A 16,672-nucleotide genomic window follows, 5' to 3' on the forward strand; every position below is an offset into this window, starting at 1 on the left:
ACAAGAATTTAGTTTCTAGGACTCATGGGTCAGAAGTTATGAGCATGAACATAAGTGGATTTTTGGACTGTTGGTGGCGCTAGAGGGTTTGAGTCAGACACACCAATGTTGCTATAGTAACTTCTGAGACTGTCCTCTACATGTGTGCCAAAATTCATAACTTTCCTATGTACGGTTCTATGGGCTGCCATTGACTTTCGGCGGAAGAACGAGGAAGAAAAATAATAATAATAATAATAATAATAATAATAAATATAGCTGCAAGCAGCGATACCGGGGTCAAGCCAAATATGGCAAAAAATGATTCATACGTGATGACTGCCATGATTTAAGATCTAAGTTTGCATTAGTTTTATGAAAAAAAGCAATTTTTTCGTATCTTGAGACCACTAGGTGGCACTGTGCCGAAAGAATAGATGGTGCCTCAGGTCATGACTGTGATGACACCCACCAAATTTGGTGTGAATACAATGAAGAGATGCAGAGATATAGCCTTAAATGACTTGACCACTAGGGGGCACTGACCAAAAAATAAATTGTGACTCAGGTCTTGATTGTGATGACACCCACCAAATTTGGTGTAAATACGATAAAGAGATGCAGAGATATAGCCTTAAATGACTTGACCACTAGGGGGCACTGACCAAAAAATAAATTGTGACTCAGGTCTTGATTGTGATGACACCCACCAAATTTGGTGTAAATACGATAAAGAGATGCAGAGATATAGCTTCAAATCTCTTGACCACTAGGGGGCACCGAAAAGTTTACAAGTCCTCCCAGAACATGTTGCTGATGAACCATACCAAGTTTCATAACAATACGCAATTGCGTTTCTGAAATACTTGAACTTAAAGAAAAATTCAAAATGGCCGACACACAAAATGGCCGACCAAAAACCATTTGGTATCGTTTGACTCGGCATGCCTCATGAAATCTAACAAGACCAGTCTCATAATTTTACATTCAAATTTGCAGTAGTTATAACCAAAAATAGACATTTTTTATATCTCGTGACCAGTAGGGGGCAGTGTGACGAAATGGTGCATGCACCCTCAAGTCATCACTGTTATGACATATACCAAGTCTCATATTAATACGCAAAAGTTTTGCGAAGATACAGGCTCAAACACATTTTGGCGTGCTCGCCCTCGCATTCTTTGATGCGTTATACGACAACGGATAGGTCTACCGAAAATCTTTTGATAACTTTTTGTCTAGAGTGTCTCTAGATGATGCATACCAAAAATCAAGTCAATCACACGAGCGCTCTAGGAGGAGTTTGAAAAAGTAGCTGTTCAATATAAATCAAAATGGCCGACAGGAAGTAGGTTTGACTCTGACATATTTGGTACAGTCGGACTCAGCATGAGCCAAGGAATCAATAGAGTGAAGTCTTATGTCATAGTGGCAATTTAATCAAATGATATAAAGATTTTAAAAATTTATTTTACATATCCTGACCACTAGGTGGCGCCGTCCTAAAGATTTATAGGTGCGCTCAGAACATGTCACTGATGAACCATGCCAAATTTCGTAGCGATAAGCCAATCTGTTTGTGAAATACTGAACTTAATGAGAAAATTCAAAATGGCCGACACCCAAAATGGCCGACAGAAAACCGTTTGGTATCGTTTGACTCGGCATGCTTCAAGGAATCTAACAAGACCACCTTCATGATTTTAGACTCAAGTTTGAAGAAGTTATAAGCAAAAATAGGCATTTTTCGAATCTCGTGACCACTAGGTGGCGCTGCGACGAAACGTTGCAGGCACCCTCAGGTCATGACTGTAATGACATATACCAAGTTTCGTGTCGATACAATAAAGTTTTGCGAAGATACGGCCTCACGTCCGTTTTGGCGTGCTCGCCGCCATATATGTTGTCAATTTATACGAGAACGCATTGGTCTATCAAAAAGCTTTTGATAACTTTTTGTCTGGGGTGTCTCTAGATGCTACATACCAAAGGACATGCAAATCGGACGAACGCTCTAGGAGGAGTTCGAAAAAGTAGGTTTTACGAAAAATTCAAAATGGCGGAAAGATGTGCATGACACAAATGACATCAATGTGTGCATTTGAATCATCATGAGCCAGGGATTTAGAGGAAACAAGAATTTAGTTTCTAGGACTCATGGGCCAGAAGTTATGAGCATGAACATAAGTGGATTTTTGGACTGTTGGTGGCGCTAGAGGGTTTAAGTCAGACACACCAATGTTGCTATAGTAACTTCTGAGACTGTCCTCTACATGTGTGCCAAAATTCATAACTTTCCTATGTACGGTTCTATGGGCTGCCATTGACTTTCGGCGGAAGAACGAGGAAGAAAAATAATAATAATAATAATAATAATAATAATAATAATAAGAAAACTAACAATAACAATAGGGTTCTACGCCCCTTCGGGGCTTGACCCCTAATAATATAACACCAATCGACAATATCTGTTATTGTTATTTTTACAAGTAAATTCATGTGTAGGAGAAAACAAAGCAGCTGTCAGTCCATACTATATTGAGTGGCCATCGTAGTGGTGCAACCTGAACGATGTTTTCCTTACTTCCGGTCAAAGGCGCCATTTTGTGAAATAGGCATATAGGTGACGCTGGAGCACGCGGCCATTGTCTCTGTTCAACAAAACAAGTGTATATATACACATACGCATATTTTTCCTCAATCAATCACCGAATACAAGGTGCAATTCGATGCCAACTGGCCCTTCTCTCTGGTTTCATGTTTGTAAGGAAAATTAAGGGGGAAATTACGATAGCATTTCAGCCAAACATTCATTCGTGCCACGCTGCTTTTCTTTGAACGAAAAAAAAAAACCCTCTGCTCCCCCTACACAATTTCTTCTCCTGTTATTTTATGCTTAAAACAAGCAAATAAATCTGCCTACAGGGTAAGAAAAAATTCGTTAACTTTTCCCATAAACACTTAATTCAAGAAAAATTGTCCCACCCCACTGGCCATTTTTTATCCACAATACACATTCGATGTCTGCACGCACCATTGTCTTTGTTCAACGCAAACAATTCTGTTGCGTTTTTCTTTGAACGAAGTGCTCCGCCTAGATAATTTGACCCATATTCACATGGGTTTGTTTCTCGTTTTTTCTTTGAGAACAATCTATATAGCGCTTTCCACAATCGTTTTGGTGTTAGCTTTACGTAAAATAGAAACACAGAAAAGTACTGAGCGATGGAGAAACCACGAAGCGGAACATATTATGACCACGGATTGGCAAACAAACTGGCAACCACGCACAAAAGAAGCAAACTCTGGTTTTAAACTCACCTTATTTGTCCCCGGAAAGCGCCAGAGTCGATGCACGGAGTGGACGGAGCAAGCCTCGCTTCCATAGCCGAAGGTCAAAAATCCATTCAAACGTGTAGTCCCCGGTGTCCACTCGATTTTACCCAAAAAGCCGAGGAGCGATACCGCAATGGCATCCGGAGAAGGCGCTGGCTGTCGGGATGGAGGTTAGCGGGTCAGAGATCCGGCACTGAAGGTCTGCGTTCATTACTCACCGTGTGCATTTCACTCTATACTTGTAAAAAAACCATACAAATACATACAGAAACAGTTATCACTCATACAAAAAGAAACACGAAGGTAAAGCTTCAGTTAATTTGCTCGCTGAATGCTTTTTGCATGCACATACAAAACTGAACAAAACTGATATACTGAACAAAATAGGCCCCAAAATTGAGGAACACCAGTTGTTTAGTTAAACTGATTGAATAGCACTTTGCTTTCTATTTGTTAAATATGAAATGAGACAATAAATTACAAATTACATTTCAATGCCTGCAGCGTGTTCATGTCCACACCACAAATAAAACCGTGTGACCCTTTTTTTTGGTTTAAAGATTGAAAGTTTCGAACCTACGCAACACTCTAAAGACAAATGCTCCTAAATAGTACCAAATAAGGGTTCTTCAGCTTGTAACCATAGCAGAACCCGTTTTTTTGGTACTATATAGAACCTTTTTATACGGTTCTATAAAGAATCTTGCCTTGAAAAATGCTCACCTCAGTGGTGCTATAAAGAACGATTAATTTATCAGCTGTCAGGAGTGACATTTTTGTTATTTATCCACTTTCTAATGTATAGCACTTGATAAGGATTAACAGTTTAAAAACAGAAATGCAAGACATCAGAAAATACATTTATTTTTTACTTTCATAACATGAGAGGTGTCATACAATAACAAATATGTGCTTTAAAATCACATTCCTAAGTTAAAAATATACATAAAAATAGATATATGGATCATTACACAAATCACTACTCAAAGGAAATATGTTAAATAACTGCTTCAATATTAATTAACAATAACGTTTGGCCAAGGCAGTCCTTGTAAATAGACATATAAATAGACAAATAAAATCATGACATATATGCCATAGAGCCTGAGATAGAGAAAAATAATAAGGAATTCTGCTTTTACTACCATCTCAGAAATATTGCCAGAATTGGAGGTTTTGTCTCAAGACAGGACTTAGAGAAACTTGTTCATGCTTTCATCACCAGCAGGGCCGATTATTGCAATGGACAATGGATTAAAAAAGTACTGTTACTTGTTTAAAAACCACTTCATGGCTACAGGCCGAAATACATGACAGATATGCTAATCGAATATGAAACCGATTACTCGGAGCAATAGGATCAGGTCATTTAGAAAAAACAGGGGTTCACTCAAAACAAGGTGCATCAGCATTTAGTTATTATCAGCTTTCAGAAGAGATCAGATGTGCTTCAACAGTAGACACTTTTAAATCTAGATTAAAAACACATCAGTTTAACTTTGCATTTACTGAATGATTTAAAACAGTACGAATAAAACAGTACAAAAGAATAAAACAGTATGAACCTTACCTGTTATAAAGGGAATGAAGCTTACGGTATGGTGCTTACCTGCAGAAATAAATAAAGTACAATAAGAACACACAGAACTTCAATTTTCAAAATTATTTTAACAATAAATGATGATTATTTTACTGGTTTACCTGTTTGCGATTACCACAGAATCCCGTCACCTGGCTGCGGTCTTCATTTGGTGAACGGTTCTTCACTCATAATTGACCTATACAAGAAATAGAGAAGAATAATAAGCGATTCTGCTTTTACATGTAGATGTGTGCCCCAAGAACACAGACACACCGGCTCCAAAAAGTTTAAAAAGTACACATTTCTGTTATTTTAATGTGGCAAATGTGTCAGCTTTAAAAGAAGCATACATTACCTTTTAAAGAGGATGCGCACTGCGTGAAATACCTTTACTCCCAGCATAAGCAAGCAATTTTCAAAATGCTTTTAAAAGTAATGGTGATTATCTTACTTGTTTAACTGTTTGTGATTACCATGGAATCATGTCACCATCATTTTTAAGCTTGTAAAGCAAATAATGAAACATTGACTTAGTAGGAAAAAATATTTTGGAAGTATCGTGATAAATGATGAAGAAAATATTTTGCAAAGTGATGGTTAGCACACGGTTGATGGTACCTAATAAATTCCATCATATTTTTTTTATTCCTACTATGGAAGTCAATGGTGACTATCTGCTGTGGGTTTACCATCATTCCTCAAAATACCTTCTTTTGTGTTACTCAGAAAAAAACTAATCCTCGTGTTGTTGTAAGCCTGTATGCATGAGTAAATGATGACAGAATTATCATCATGAATTGAAATATCCCTTTAAACTGTATTTCCCCCCCTTAAACCTAAACTTATTTTCTTACGGCAAGTCATTTAGGTAATCAAGAAAATACTTTACCCGTTGTCTTTGTGAGTTAAACAAATACAGCTACGCTTCCAGGTCTGTCGACGTTGCTGTGGTTTTTCGACAGCTGTATTATGAAGGGTAGCGAATGAATGAATACATTGCAAAAAATCATTTCTTACTTGTTATTTCGAACTGTTTTCACTGTACAAATATCTAGAAAGTCTTAAAATAAGATGCATTTTTTGATGAGCAAAATGCCCTAAGAAAATAAGCCTAGCCTTTAGGGAGAAAAAAACTCAAAATTTAAGCGAATTTGGGCTTAAAACAAGCAAATAAATCTGCCAAAGGGGTAAGAAACAAATCTAGATATAAACACTTAATTCAAGAAAAATTGTCGTAGCCCATTGGCAGATTTGTTGGCTTGTTTAATGTACATGCATGTACAATATTTCAATTTGTCTTGTATTTATTAGCATTTTGTATTGCCCAACGCTGTCTATGTTGTTTAACTGTTGTCATTTTCTTATAAAAGCCTTTATAATTTATTAGTTTGGATGATTGCCATTCCCGAGAACCTCTTATATTGGAAATAAAAGAATCATCTAAGCATTATTTTGTTGACTGTCTCTTAGACATGTAGCCGTTTGATTGTGGTTCTATTTAATGGCTAGTCTATTCTTTTGGAATGGTCAAACGTCTATTAGATTTTCACTGACAGCCCAAATTAAGCCTTGTTTTAGCCTAGACACATATTCGCTGTCTATTAGAAATTATGTAGTCGTTGAATAGCCGCTTTTTTGATGACTAATGTATTCTTGGGCCGTGGTTAGACGTCTCTTGGATTTTACGTAAAACGACAAAAGAATCTATTTTTAACACATAGGTCAGGGGAGAGCGCGAACGCAGTCCCCCACTATCAGAAATTTTGCAGTCGAGATTCCCACATTTGGGGAATTCGCAAAGGGTCAGCACAACCGGAGTGCAATGGCTGAGCCTCGCCCTGGGTGAACCACCTTCATGATCATGGTGTCTCCCCTGCCAGGTAAGTATGAGCGACACCCTTTGAGGCCAGACGGCCGCATCTTCCTGTGACCGATCACATCAACGGCGCCCCCGAAGGCCGTCCGACTAACATTTCATTACTGTGTGTGACCAGGTGGAAAGCGCACGAAGCCACGTCTGAGACCAAACATTCTTCGAGATCTACCCTATTTTTATTCCGTTTCCAGCCCGGTTGAACCGTGTAGAGTGAAATATGTGAAACAATTTAAATCAAATGGATTTAAATTGCGCATTCAAATATATGGTTTCGTTATTACAAAGTAACTTTACGTGGAATAGAAACAAAGAAATGTACAGAGCAATCAAGAAACAACGAAAGCATAGCAATTTTAGAACGTGGATAAATAAAAACACAGGGCTCAATGACTTACCCGTTGTCGTTGTGAGTTAAACAAGTACAGCTATGCTTCCAGGTCTGTCGACGTTGCTGTGGATTTTCGACAGCTGTAGTATGAAGGGTAGTGAAAAAAGTTTTCAGGTGTTTTTAACATTCCAATCGGCCTCTTTCGCTTTTGTTGCACCTTCAGCTGTGTCGAGGATGTTTAATTCGTCCTCGGATCACCACCACAAACTTGTAAAGAAAATAATTAAATACATTACAAAAACATTTCTTTATCAGCGTGTTCATTTCCACGCAAGCTTTTCGTTAAACCAATAAAGCCAACGAAAACACAGCAATTTTAAAACACACTTATTAGAAAAAACACCGTCATTCACGCACAAAAGAAGCAAATTATTTTTTTGTATTTGACTTATTTGTCCCCGAGAAGGGGAGCGCACCATTCATGGAAACACTGCAACACCATGTTGATGCATGGAGTGGAAGGAGCAAGCTCCGCTTCCATTTCCGAAGGTCAAAAATCCATTTAACATATAGTCTCCGGATAGGAGACGTATCAGACATTAAACTGATAAGAACAGATACTACACTTGATCTTAGCCAAAAGGCCGAGAAGCGATACCGGAATAGACGCAGCCAAAGGGGGAGCCGGCGAAGGCGCTGGCTTTTGGGGTGGAGGCTAGCGGGCATTTAACTCTATACGTTACAGAGGTAGAACGTTGAGCTAGCAGATCAGAAGTTCATGTTTTCTAAACCCATGCAGAAAACACACACAAACTGTTGGGAAAAAGCAGTCATCGCTTAACCAAACAGAAACATGAAGTAAAGCTTCAGTTAATTTGCTTGCAGCTTGCAGATCCAATACGTCGATCGTAAAGGTAATGCCGATAGATCGCACATACCTTAACTGTGTATGCTGCTCCACGCCTCCACGAGCTTCGGGAAACAGAGCGCAAAATTGTCATTATGGTCTTGGATTAACTGTGAAACATGCTTTGCCTTTCTTCTCAAATGTGTTTTCATAAATCTTACGCTGTCCGCTGCAGCTCAGTCGTCTAACTTCTGAAATTTACCAGGATGCGCATTTTTTCCTTGATGCAGGAACTGATCCACGCTCATGAGAGAGAGAGAGAGAGAGAGAGAGAGAGAGAGAGAGAGAATTTAGAATTTTCAAAAAACCTTTATTACAAATTAAAACATTTTCATAACCTCAAATCAGAAAAAACAAAGGGGAAAAAATATATATATATATATATATATATAGTAACGGAAATAACAAAAAATAAGCCAACATAGGAGCAAAGACCAAATCATCTTCAATAACCAGACACAGAGCTCCTCCATAATACCAAATCAATTCAAAAGAAAGAAGATCATTCATTGCTTTTAAGTATCTAAAACCAATAAGGATTCTAGATTTAACTTATTTTAAAAACTGCTAATATATCATGGCTTCCAGGTCTGTCAACGTTGCTGTGGTTTTTCGACAGCTGTAATATGAAGGGTAGAGTGAAAAAAAAATGTTTAAGTGTTTTGAACATCCCAATCTGTTCGTTTACTTAGTATTTTATTCATGTTTTCGAGTTAAAAAATAATTCTTAAATCAAGATACATTTACTTAATAAGCAAAGTGGCTTAGAATTTAAGTCTTGTTTACTGAAATAAATTCTAAAATGTAATAGGTTAAGGCTTAAAACAAGTAAAAATATCTGCCAGTGGGGTAAGAAAAATAAACCTAAATTGAGTTTATTATTGAATTAAGTTGAAACTAGAATTAAGTTTATTTTTCTTACCCCGCTGGCAGATATTTTTTACTTGTTTTAAATATAAACCTGTTGATTTTTATAATTTATTTCAATTATTACAAAGTATACGATCTGATTTTTTAATCGCGGTGTTTGTTTTATTCCTCGTTTCTTTTCCGTGCATTTGCTTTATTTATTTATTTTTGCTTGTTGCATTTAAATGCACGTTTGATTTGTTGCCACATTATTCTGTGTTAATGTATTTTTTAACATGTTTATAAACAAAAAGTGCGTTATTATAATTAATTATATGGCTGTGAATTCCCAGCAAACACAAAACGCTTTTATAACAATTTTCTATTACAATACATAATATCTTAAGCCACTTTGCTTACCAAGTAAATGTATCTCCATTTAAGAATTGTCAGATATTCACAAGAAAACAAGACAAAAACAGTAAGTAAGATATTCATTTACTTTTTTCTTTCAAACATGAATTTACAGACGGCTGAAAATTTTAAATAAAATAACTACACATACCTATTCGGGTCTGCTCCCGTTTGCTGTGATGACGGGGACTTAGTCCAAAGCACATTTTGAGGAATACTTACACATTTTACTTCTTATTTCTTTGGAATTAATTATTATTTATTTTCAATTACAAAGTATGCGATCTGATTTGTTTTAATCGCGGTGTTTGTTTTATTCCTCGTTTCTTTTCCATGCATTTGCTTTATTTATTTATTTTCTGCTTGTTGCATTTAAATGCACGTTTGATTTGTTGCCACATTATTCTGTGTTAATGTATTTTTTAACATGTTTATCAACAAAAAGTGCGTTATTATAATTAATTATATAGCTGTGAAATATATACAAGAATTCCCAGCAAAAACAAAACGTTTTTATAACAATTTTCTATTACAATACATAATATCTTAAGCCACTTTGCTTACCAAGTAAATGTATCTCCATTTAAGAATTGTCAGATATTCACTAGAAAACAAGACAAAAACAGTAAGTAAGATATTCATTTACTTTTTTCTTTCAAACATGAATTTACAGACGGCTGGGAATTTTTAATAAAATAACTAGACATACCTATTCGGGTCTGCTCCCGTTTGCTGTGATGACGGGGGACTTAGTCCAAAGCACATTTTGAGGAATACTTACACATTTTACTTCTTATTTCTTTGAAATTAATTATTATTTATTTTCAATTACAAAGTATGCGATCTGATTTTTTTAATCGCGGTGTGTGTTTTATTCCTCGTTTCTTTAGCTCACACAACATTCTACCAAAAAACAGCAGATCATTTTCTACTAGATAACTCCATACACTATGGATTAAAAATGTCCCGACTGCGAACCTGATAAAACCCAGGTAAAAAGCAAATACAAATAAACCATTTTGATTTAGCAAAAGTTTACAAATAAATGCACTCCCTGCACACAACAAGCACGTCTAGTTACCATTCATTTTTTGCGTGATTTAAGTTTCGTCGCATACATTTTGGAAGGCACACGATAAAAACAAAATAAGGCTTTTAATGTATGCAGACTTCATTCTCCGTTGAGGGCTTATCAATCATAATAAACGCTGTTAACTCTTCTCATTGAATGGTCTAAATCCAATGCTGGTAAAGAAATCAAATGTGCATTTCAACGCAACAAGCAAGCCGTAAAGCAATGGATGCAGGCAAACAAACGAGGAATAGCACATACACCACGATTAGATCATCGGGTCTCATACTTTGGAATTAATAAGAAATAATTATTCAGTCTAAAGAAATAAGAAGTAAAATGTCTAAGTATTTCTCCAAATGTGCAGACTCATTACAATAAACGGGAGCAGACACGAATAGTTATGTATGTCTCGTTATTTTATTTAAAATTGACAGCTGTCTAACATATGATATATTTTGATAAGACGAAATGCTAAAAAAATAATATAACACCAATCGACAATATATGTTATTGTTATTTTTACAAGTAAATTCATGTGTAGGAGAAAACAAAGCAGCTGTCAGTCCATACTATATTGAGTGGCCATCGTAGTGGTGCAACCTGAACGATGTTTTCCTTACTTCCGGTCAAAGGCGCCATTTTGTGAAATAGGCATATAGGTGACGCTGGAGCACGCGGCCATTGTCTCTGTTCAACAAAACAAGTGTATATATACACATACGCATATTTTTCCTCAATCAATCACCGAATACAAGGTGCAGTTCGATGCCAACTGGCCCTTCTCTCTGGTTTCATGTTTGTAAGGAAAATTAAGGGGGAAATTACGATAGCATTTCAGCCAAACATTCATTCGTGCCACGCTGCTTTTCTTTGAACGAAAAAAAAACCCTCTGCTCCCCCTACACAATTTCTTCTCCTGTTATTTTATGCTTAAAACAAGCAAATAAATCTGCCTACAGGGTAAGAAAAAATTCGTTAACTTTTCCCATAAACACTTAATTCAAGAAAAATTGTCCCACCCCACTGGCCATTTTTTATCCACAATACACATTCGATGTCTGCACGCACCATTGTCTTTGTTCAACGCAAACAATTCTGTTGCGTTTTTCTTTGAACGAAGTGCTCCGCCTAGATAATTTGACCCATATTCACATGGGTTTGTTTCTCGTTTTTTCTTTGAGAACAATCTATATAGCGCTTTCCACAATCGTTTTGGTGTTAGCTTTACGTAAAATAGAAACACAGAAAAGTACTGAGCGATGGAGAAACCACGAAGCGGAACATATTATGACCACGGATTGGCAAACAAACTGGCAACCACGCACAAAAGAAGCAAACTCTGGTTTTAAACTCACCTTATTTGTCCCCGGAAAGCGCCAGAGTCGATGCACGGAGTGGACGGAGCAAGCCTCGCTTCCATAGCCGAAGGTCAAAAATCCATTCAAACGTGTAGTCCCCGGTGTCCACTCGATTTTACCCAAAAAGCCGAGGAGCGATACCGCAATGGCATCCGGAGAAGGCGCTGGCTGTCGGGATGGAGGTTAGCGGGTCAGAGATCCGGCACTGAAGGTCTGCGTTCATTACTCACCGTGTGCATTTCACTCTATACTTGTAAAAAAACCATACAAATACATACAGAAACAGTTATCACTCATACAAAAAGAAACACGAAGGTAAAGCTTCAGTTAATTTGCTCGCTGAATGCTTTTTGCATGCACATACAAAACTGAACAAAACTGATATACTGAACAAAATAGGCCCCAAAATTGAGGAACACCAGTTGTTTAGTTAAACTGATTGAATAGCACTTTGCTTTCTATTTGTTAAATATGAAATGAGACAATAAATTACAAATTACATTTCAATGCCTGCAGCGTGTTCATGTCCACACCACAAATAAAACCGTGTGACCCTTTTTTTTGGTTTAAAGATTGAAAGTTTCGAACCTACGCAACACTCTAAAGACAAATGCTCCTAAATAGTACCAAATAAGGGTTCTTCAGCTTGTAACCATAGCAGAACCCGTTTTTTTGGTACTATATAGAACCTTTTTATACGGTTCTATAAAGAATCTTGCCTTGAAAAATGCTCACCTCAGTGGTGCTATAAAGAACGATTAATTTATCAGCTGTCAGGAGTGACATTTTTGTTATTTATCCACTTTCTAATGTATAGCACTTGATAAGGATTAACAGTTTAAAAACAGAAATGCAAGACATCAGAAAATACATTTATTTTTTACTTTCATAACATGAGAGGTGTCATACAATAACAAATATGTGCTTTAAAATCACATTCCTAAGTTAAAAATATACATAAAAATAGATATATGGATCATTACACAAATCACTACTCAAAGGAAATATGTTAAATAACTGCTTCAATATTAATTAACAATAACGTTTGGCCAAGGCAGTCCTTGTAAATAGACATATAAATAGACAAATAAAATCATGACATATATGCCATAGAGCCTGAGATAGAGAAAAATAATAAGGAATTCTGCTTTTACTACCATCTCAGAAATATTGCCAGAATTGGAGGTTTTGTCTCAAGACAGGACTTAGAGAAACTTGTTCATGCTTTCATCACCAGCAGGGCCGATTATTGCAATGGACAATGGATTAAAAAAGTACTGTTACTTGTTTAAAAACCACTTCATGGCTACAGGCCGAAATACATGACAGATATGCTAATCGAATATGAAACCGATTACTCGGAGCAATAGGATCAGGTCATTTAGAAAAAACAGGGGTTCACTCAAAACAAGGTGCATCAGCATTTAGTTATTATCAGCTTTCAGAAGAGATCAGATGTGCTTCAACAGTAGACACTTTTAAATCTAGATTAAAAACACATCAGTTTAACTTTGCATTTACTGAATGATTTAAAACAGTACGAATAAAACAGTACAAAAGAATAAAACAGTATGAACCTTACCTGTTATAAAGGGAATGAAGCTTACGGTATGGTGCTTACCTGCAGAAATAAATAAAGTACAATAAGAACACACAGAACTTCAATTTTCAAAATTATTTTAACAATAAATGATGATTATTTTACTGGTTTACCTGTTTGCGATTACCACAGAATCCCGTCACCTGGCTGCGGTCTTCATTTGGTGAACGGTTCTTCACTCATAATTGACCTATACAAGAAATAGAGAAGAATAATAAGCGATTCTGCTTTTACATGTAGATGTGTGCCCCAAGAACACAGACACACCGGCTCCAAAAAGTTTAAAAAGTACACATTTCTGTTATTTTAATGTGGCAAATGTGTCAGCTTTAAAAGAAGCATACATTACCTTTTAAAGAGGATGCGCACTGCGTGAAATACCTTTACTCCCAGCATAAGCAAGCAATTTTCAAAATGCTTTTAAAAGTAATGGTGATTATCTTACTTGTTTAACTGTTTGTGATTACCATGGAATCATGTCACCATCATTTTTAAGCTTGTAAAGCAAATAATGAAACATTGACTTAGTAGGAAAAAATATTTTGGAAGTATCGTGATAAATGATGAAGAAAATATTTTGCAAAGTGATGGTTAGCACACGGTTGATGGTACCTAATAAATTCCATCATATTTTTTTTATTCCTACTATGGAAGTCAATGGTGACTATCTGCTGTGGGTTTACCATCATTCCTCAAAATACCTTCTTTTGTGTTACTCAGAAAAAAACTAATCCTCGTGTTGTTGTAAGCCTGTATGCATGAGTAAATGATGACAGAATTATCATCATGAATTGAAATATCCCTTTAAACTGTATTTCCCCCCCTTAAACCTAAACTTATTTTCTTACGGCAAGTCATTTAGGTAATCAAGAAAATACTTTACCCGTTGTCTTTGTGAGTTAAACAAATACAGCTACGCTTCCAGGTCTGTCGACGTTGCTGTGGTTTTTCGACAGCTGTATTATGAAGGGTAGCGAATGAATGAATACATTGCAAAAAATCATTTCTTACTTGTTATTTCGAACTGTTTTCACTGTACAAATATCTAGAAAGTCTTAAAATAAGATGCATTTTTTGATGAGCAAAATGCCCTAAGAAAATAAGCCTAGCCTTTAGGGAGAAAAAAACTCAAAATTTAAGCGAATTTGGGCTTAAAACAAGCAAATAAATCTGCCAAAGGGGTAAGAAACAAATCTAGATATAAACACTTAATTCAAGAAAAATTGTCGTAGCCCATTGGCAGATTTGTTGGCTTGTTTAATGTACATGCATGTACAATATTTCAATTTGTCTTGTATTTATTAGCATTTTGTATTGCCCAACGCTGTCTATGTTGTTTAACTGTTGTCATTTTCTTATAAAAGCCTTTATAATTTATTAGTTTGGATGATTGCCATTCCCGAGAACCTCTTATATTGGAAATAAAAGAATCATCTAAGCATTATTTTGTTGACTGTCTCTTAGACATGTAGCCGTTTGATTGTGGTTCTATTTAATGGCTAGTCTATTCTTTTGGAATGGTCAAACGTCTATTAGATTTTCACTGACAGCCCAAATTAAGCCTTGTTTTAGCCTAGACACATATTCGCTGTCTATTAGAAATTATGTAGTCGTTGAATAGCCGCTTTTTTGATGACTAATGTATTCTTGGGCCGTGGTTAGACGTCTCTTGGATTTTACGTAAAACGACAAAAGAATCTATTTTTAACACATAGGTCAGGGGAGAGCGCGAACGCAGTCCCCCACTATCAGAAATTTTGCAGTCGAGATTCCCACATTTGGGGAATTCGCAAAGGGTCAGCACAACCGGAGTGCAATGGCTGAGCCTCGCCCTGGGTGAACCACCTTCATGATCATGGTGTCTCCCCTGCCAGGTAAGTATGAGCGACACCCTTTGAGTAGGGATGGCTGACGCGAAACAGTCGTTCCGAAGCTTTGCGAGATCCCGAAGCGCAGATGTGTCGAAACACTGATCCGAAGCGTGATTCAAAACACCCATGTCACGTGACTATGACCAAACGAAGCCTCGAAGTGTTTCATTAAATGTTTCATCAGGTGTGTTCTGCCGAATCAGCGTTTGATTGGCATGGTCGGGAACAGACAACACAATCGCACATCTGTATAAAAGTGAAATAAACGCATATTGACCTTGTGGGTTTTTGTGAGAGGAGTTTTTCAAAGGCTGGAGAAATTATCTGTAAAAAAGAAGTAGGCTAAGTCCTTCCACACACAGCAGATGTGACATGGTGGCTTGATATATTTTATTAATTTTTTATTGTTTATGTGGTATTTATCTCTATTCTATTTATTTATTAAATAGACCAGCTTATAGTTATTGACAAAGATGAGCCTAAAAGCTCATGTAGTTGTCAAACAGATGTTAAAACAACAACAAAAAATATGTAACTTAATTGTGACGACGGTAATAACAATGCGTTTCCCGGGGTTCGATCCAAAGGGCTTTTGCATGAGAGTCTAGGACACTATCCACTCTCCTACCTGATCACTTATATCAATTACACAACATGTGGGATACAATTTGTCAGTGCTCGTCTAAAACCTTGTCAAGGCTGCTCTATGGCAATACGTGCAAATGACCACTAGGTGTCACTGTGGAGGCGGTTTCGATCCATGTTTCGAAGCCTCGACACAATTGATTCAACTGTTTCAGTGTTTCACGAAGCCTCGCTCTGCCCATCACTACCTTTGAGGCCAGACGGCCGCATCTTCCTGTGACCGATCACATCAACGGCGCCCCCGAAGGCCGTCCGACTAACATTTCATTACTGTGTGTGACCAGGTGGAAAGCGCACGAAGCCACGTCTGAGACCAAACATTCTTCGAGATCTACCCTATTTTTATTCCGTTTCCAGCCCGGTTGAACCGTGTAGAGTGAAATATGTGAAACAATTTAAATCAAATGGATTTAAATTGCGCATTCAAATATATGGTTTCGTTATTACAAAGTAACTTTACGTGGAATAGAAACAAAGAAATGTACAGAGCAATCAAGAAACAACGAAAGCATAGCAATTTTAGAACGTGGATAAATAAAAACACAGGGCTCAATGACTTACCCGTTGTCGTTGTGAGTTAAACAAGTACAGCTATGCTTCCAGGTCTGTCGACGTTGCTGTGGATTTTCGACAGCTGTAGTTGCTGTGGATTTTCGACAGCTGTAGTATGAAGGGTAGTGAAAAAAGTTTTCAGGTGTTTTTAACATTCCAATCGGCCTCTTTCGCTTTTGTTGCACCTTCAGCTGTGTCGAGGATGTTTAATTCGTCCTCGGATCACCACCACAAACTTGTAAAGAAAATAATGAAATACATTACAAAAACATTTCTTTATCAGCGTGTTCATTTCCACGC

The 16,672-nt window shown here is 36.9% G+C and overlaps 3 non-coding genes across 3 annotated transcripts; all 3 read right to left on the reverse strand.

The window, feature by feature from the left end:
• Positions 1-6,620: 6,620 nt before the first annotated feature.
• LOC135726952 (U1 spliceosomal RNA) lies at positions 6,621-6,785 on the reverse strand. Its single transcript, XR_010525042.1, has one exon. It is a non-coding gene; the product is annotated as a U1 spliceosomal RNA (small nuclear RNA).
• A 781-nt stretch (positions 6,786-7,566) lies between these two features.
• Positions 7,567-7,757, reverse strand: LOC135727020 (U2 spliceosomal RNA). Its single transcript, XR_010525104.1, has one exon. It is a non-coding gene; the product is annotated as a U2 spliceosomal RNA (small nuclear RNA).
• A 7,264-nt stretch (positions 7,758-15,021) lies between these two features.
• On the reverse strand, positions 15,022-15,186 carry LOC135726954 (U1 spliceosomal RNA). Its single transcript, XR_010525043.1, has one exon. It is a non-coding gene; the product is annotated as a U1 spliceosomal RNA (small nuclear RNA).
• Between the last annotated feature and the right edge of the window lie 1,486 nt (positions 15,187-16,672).

The sequence above is a fragment of the Paramisgurnus dabryanus genome, chromosome 9 (genome assembly GCF_030506205.2).
Source record: "Paramisgurnus dabryanus chromosome 9, PD_genome_1.1, whole genome shotgun sequence".
Classification (NCBI taxonomy): Eukaryota; Metazoa; Chordata; class Actinopteri; order Cypriniformes; family Cobitidae; genus Paramisgurnus; species Paramisgurnus dabryanus.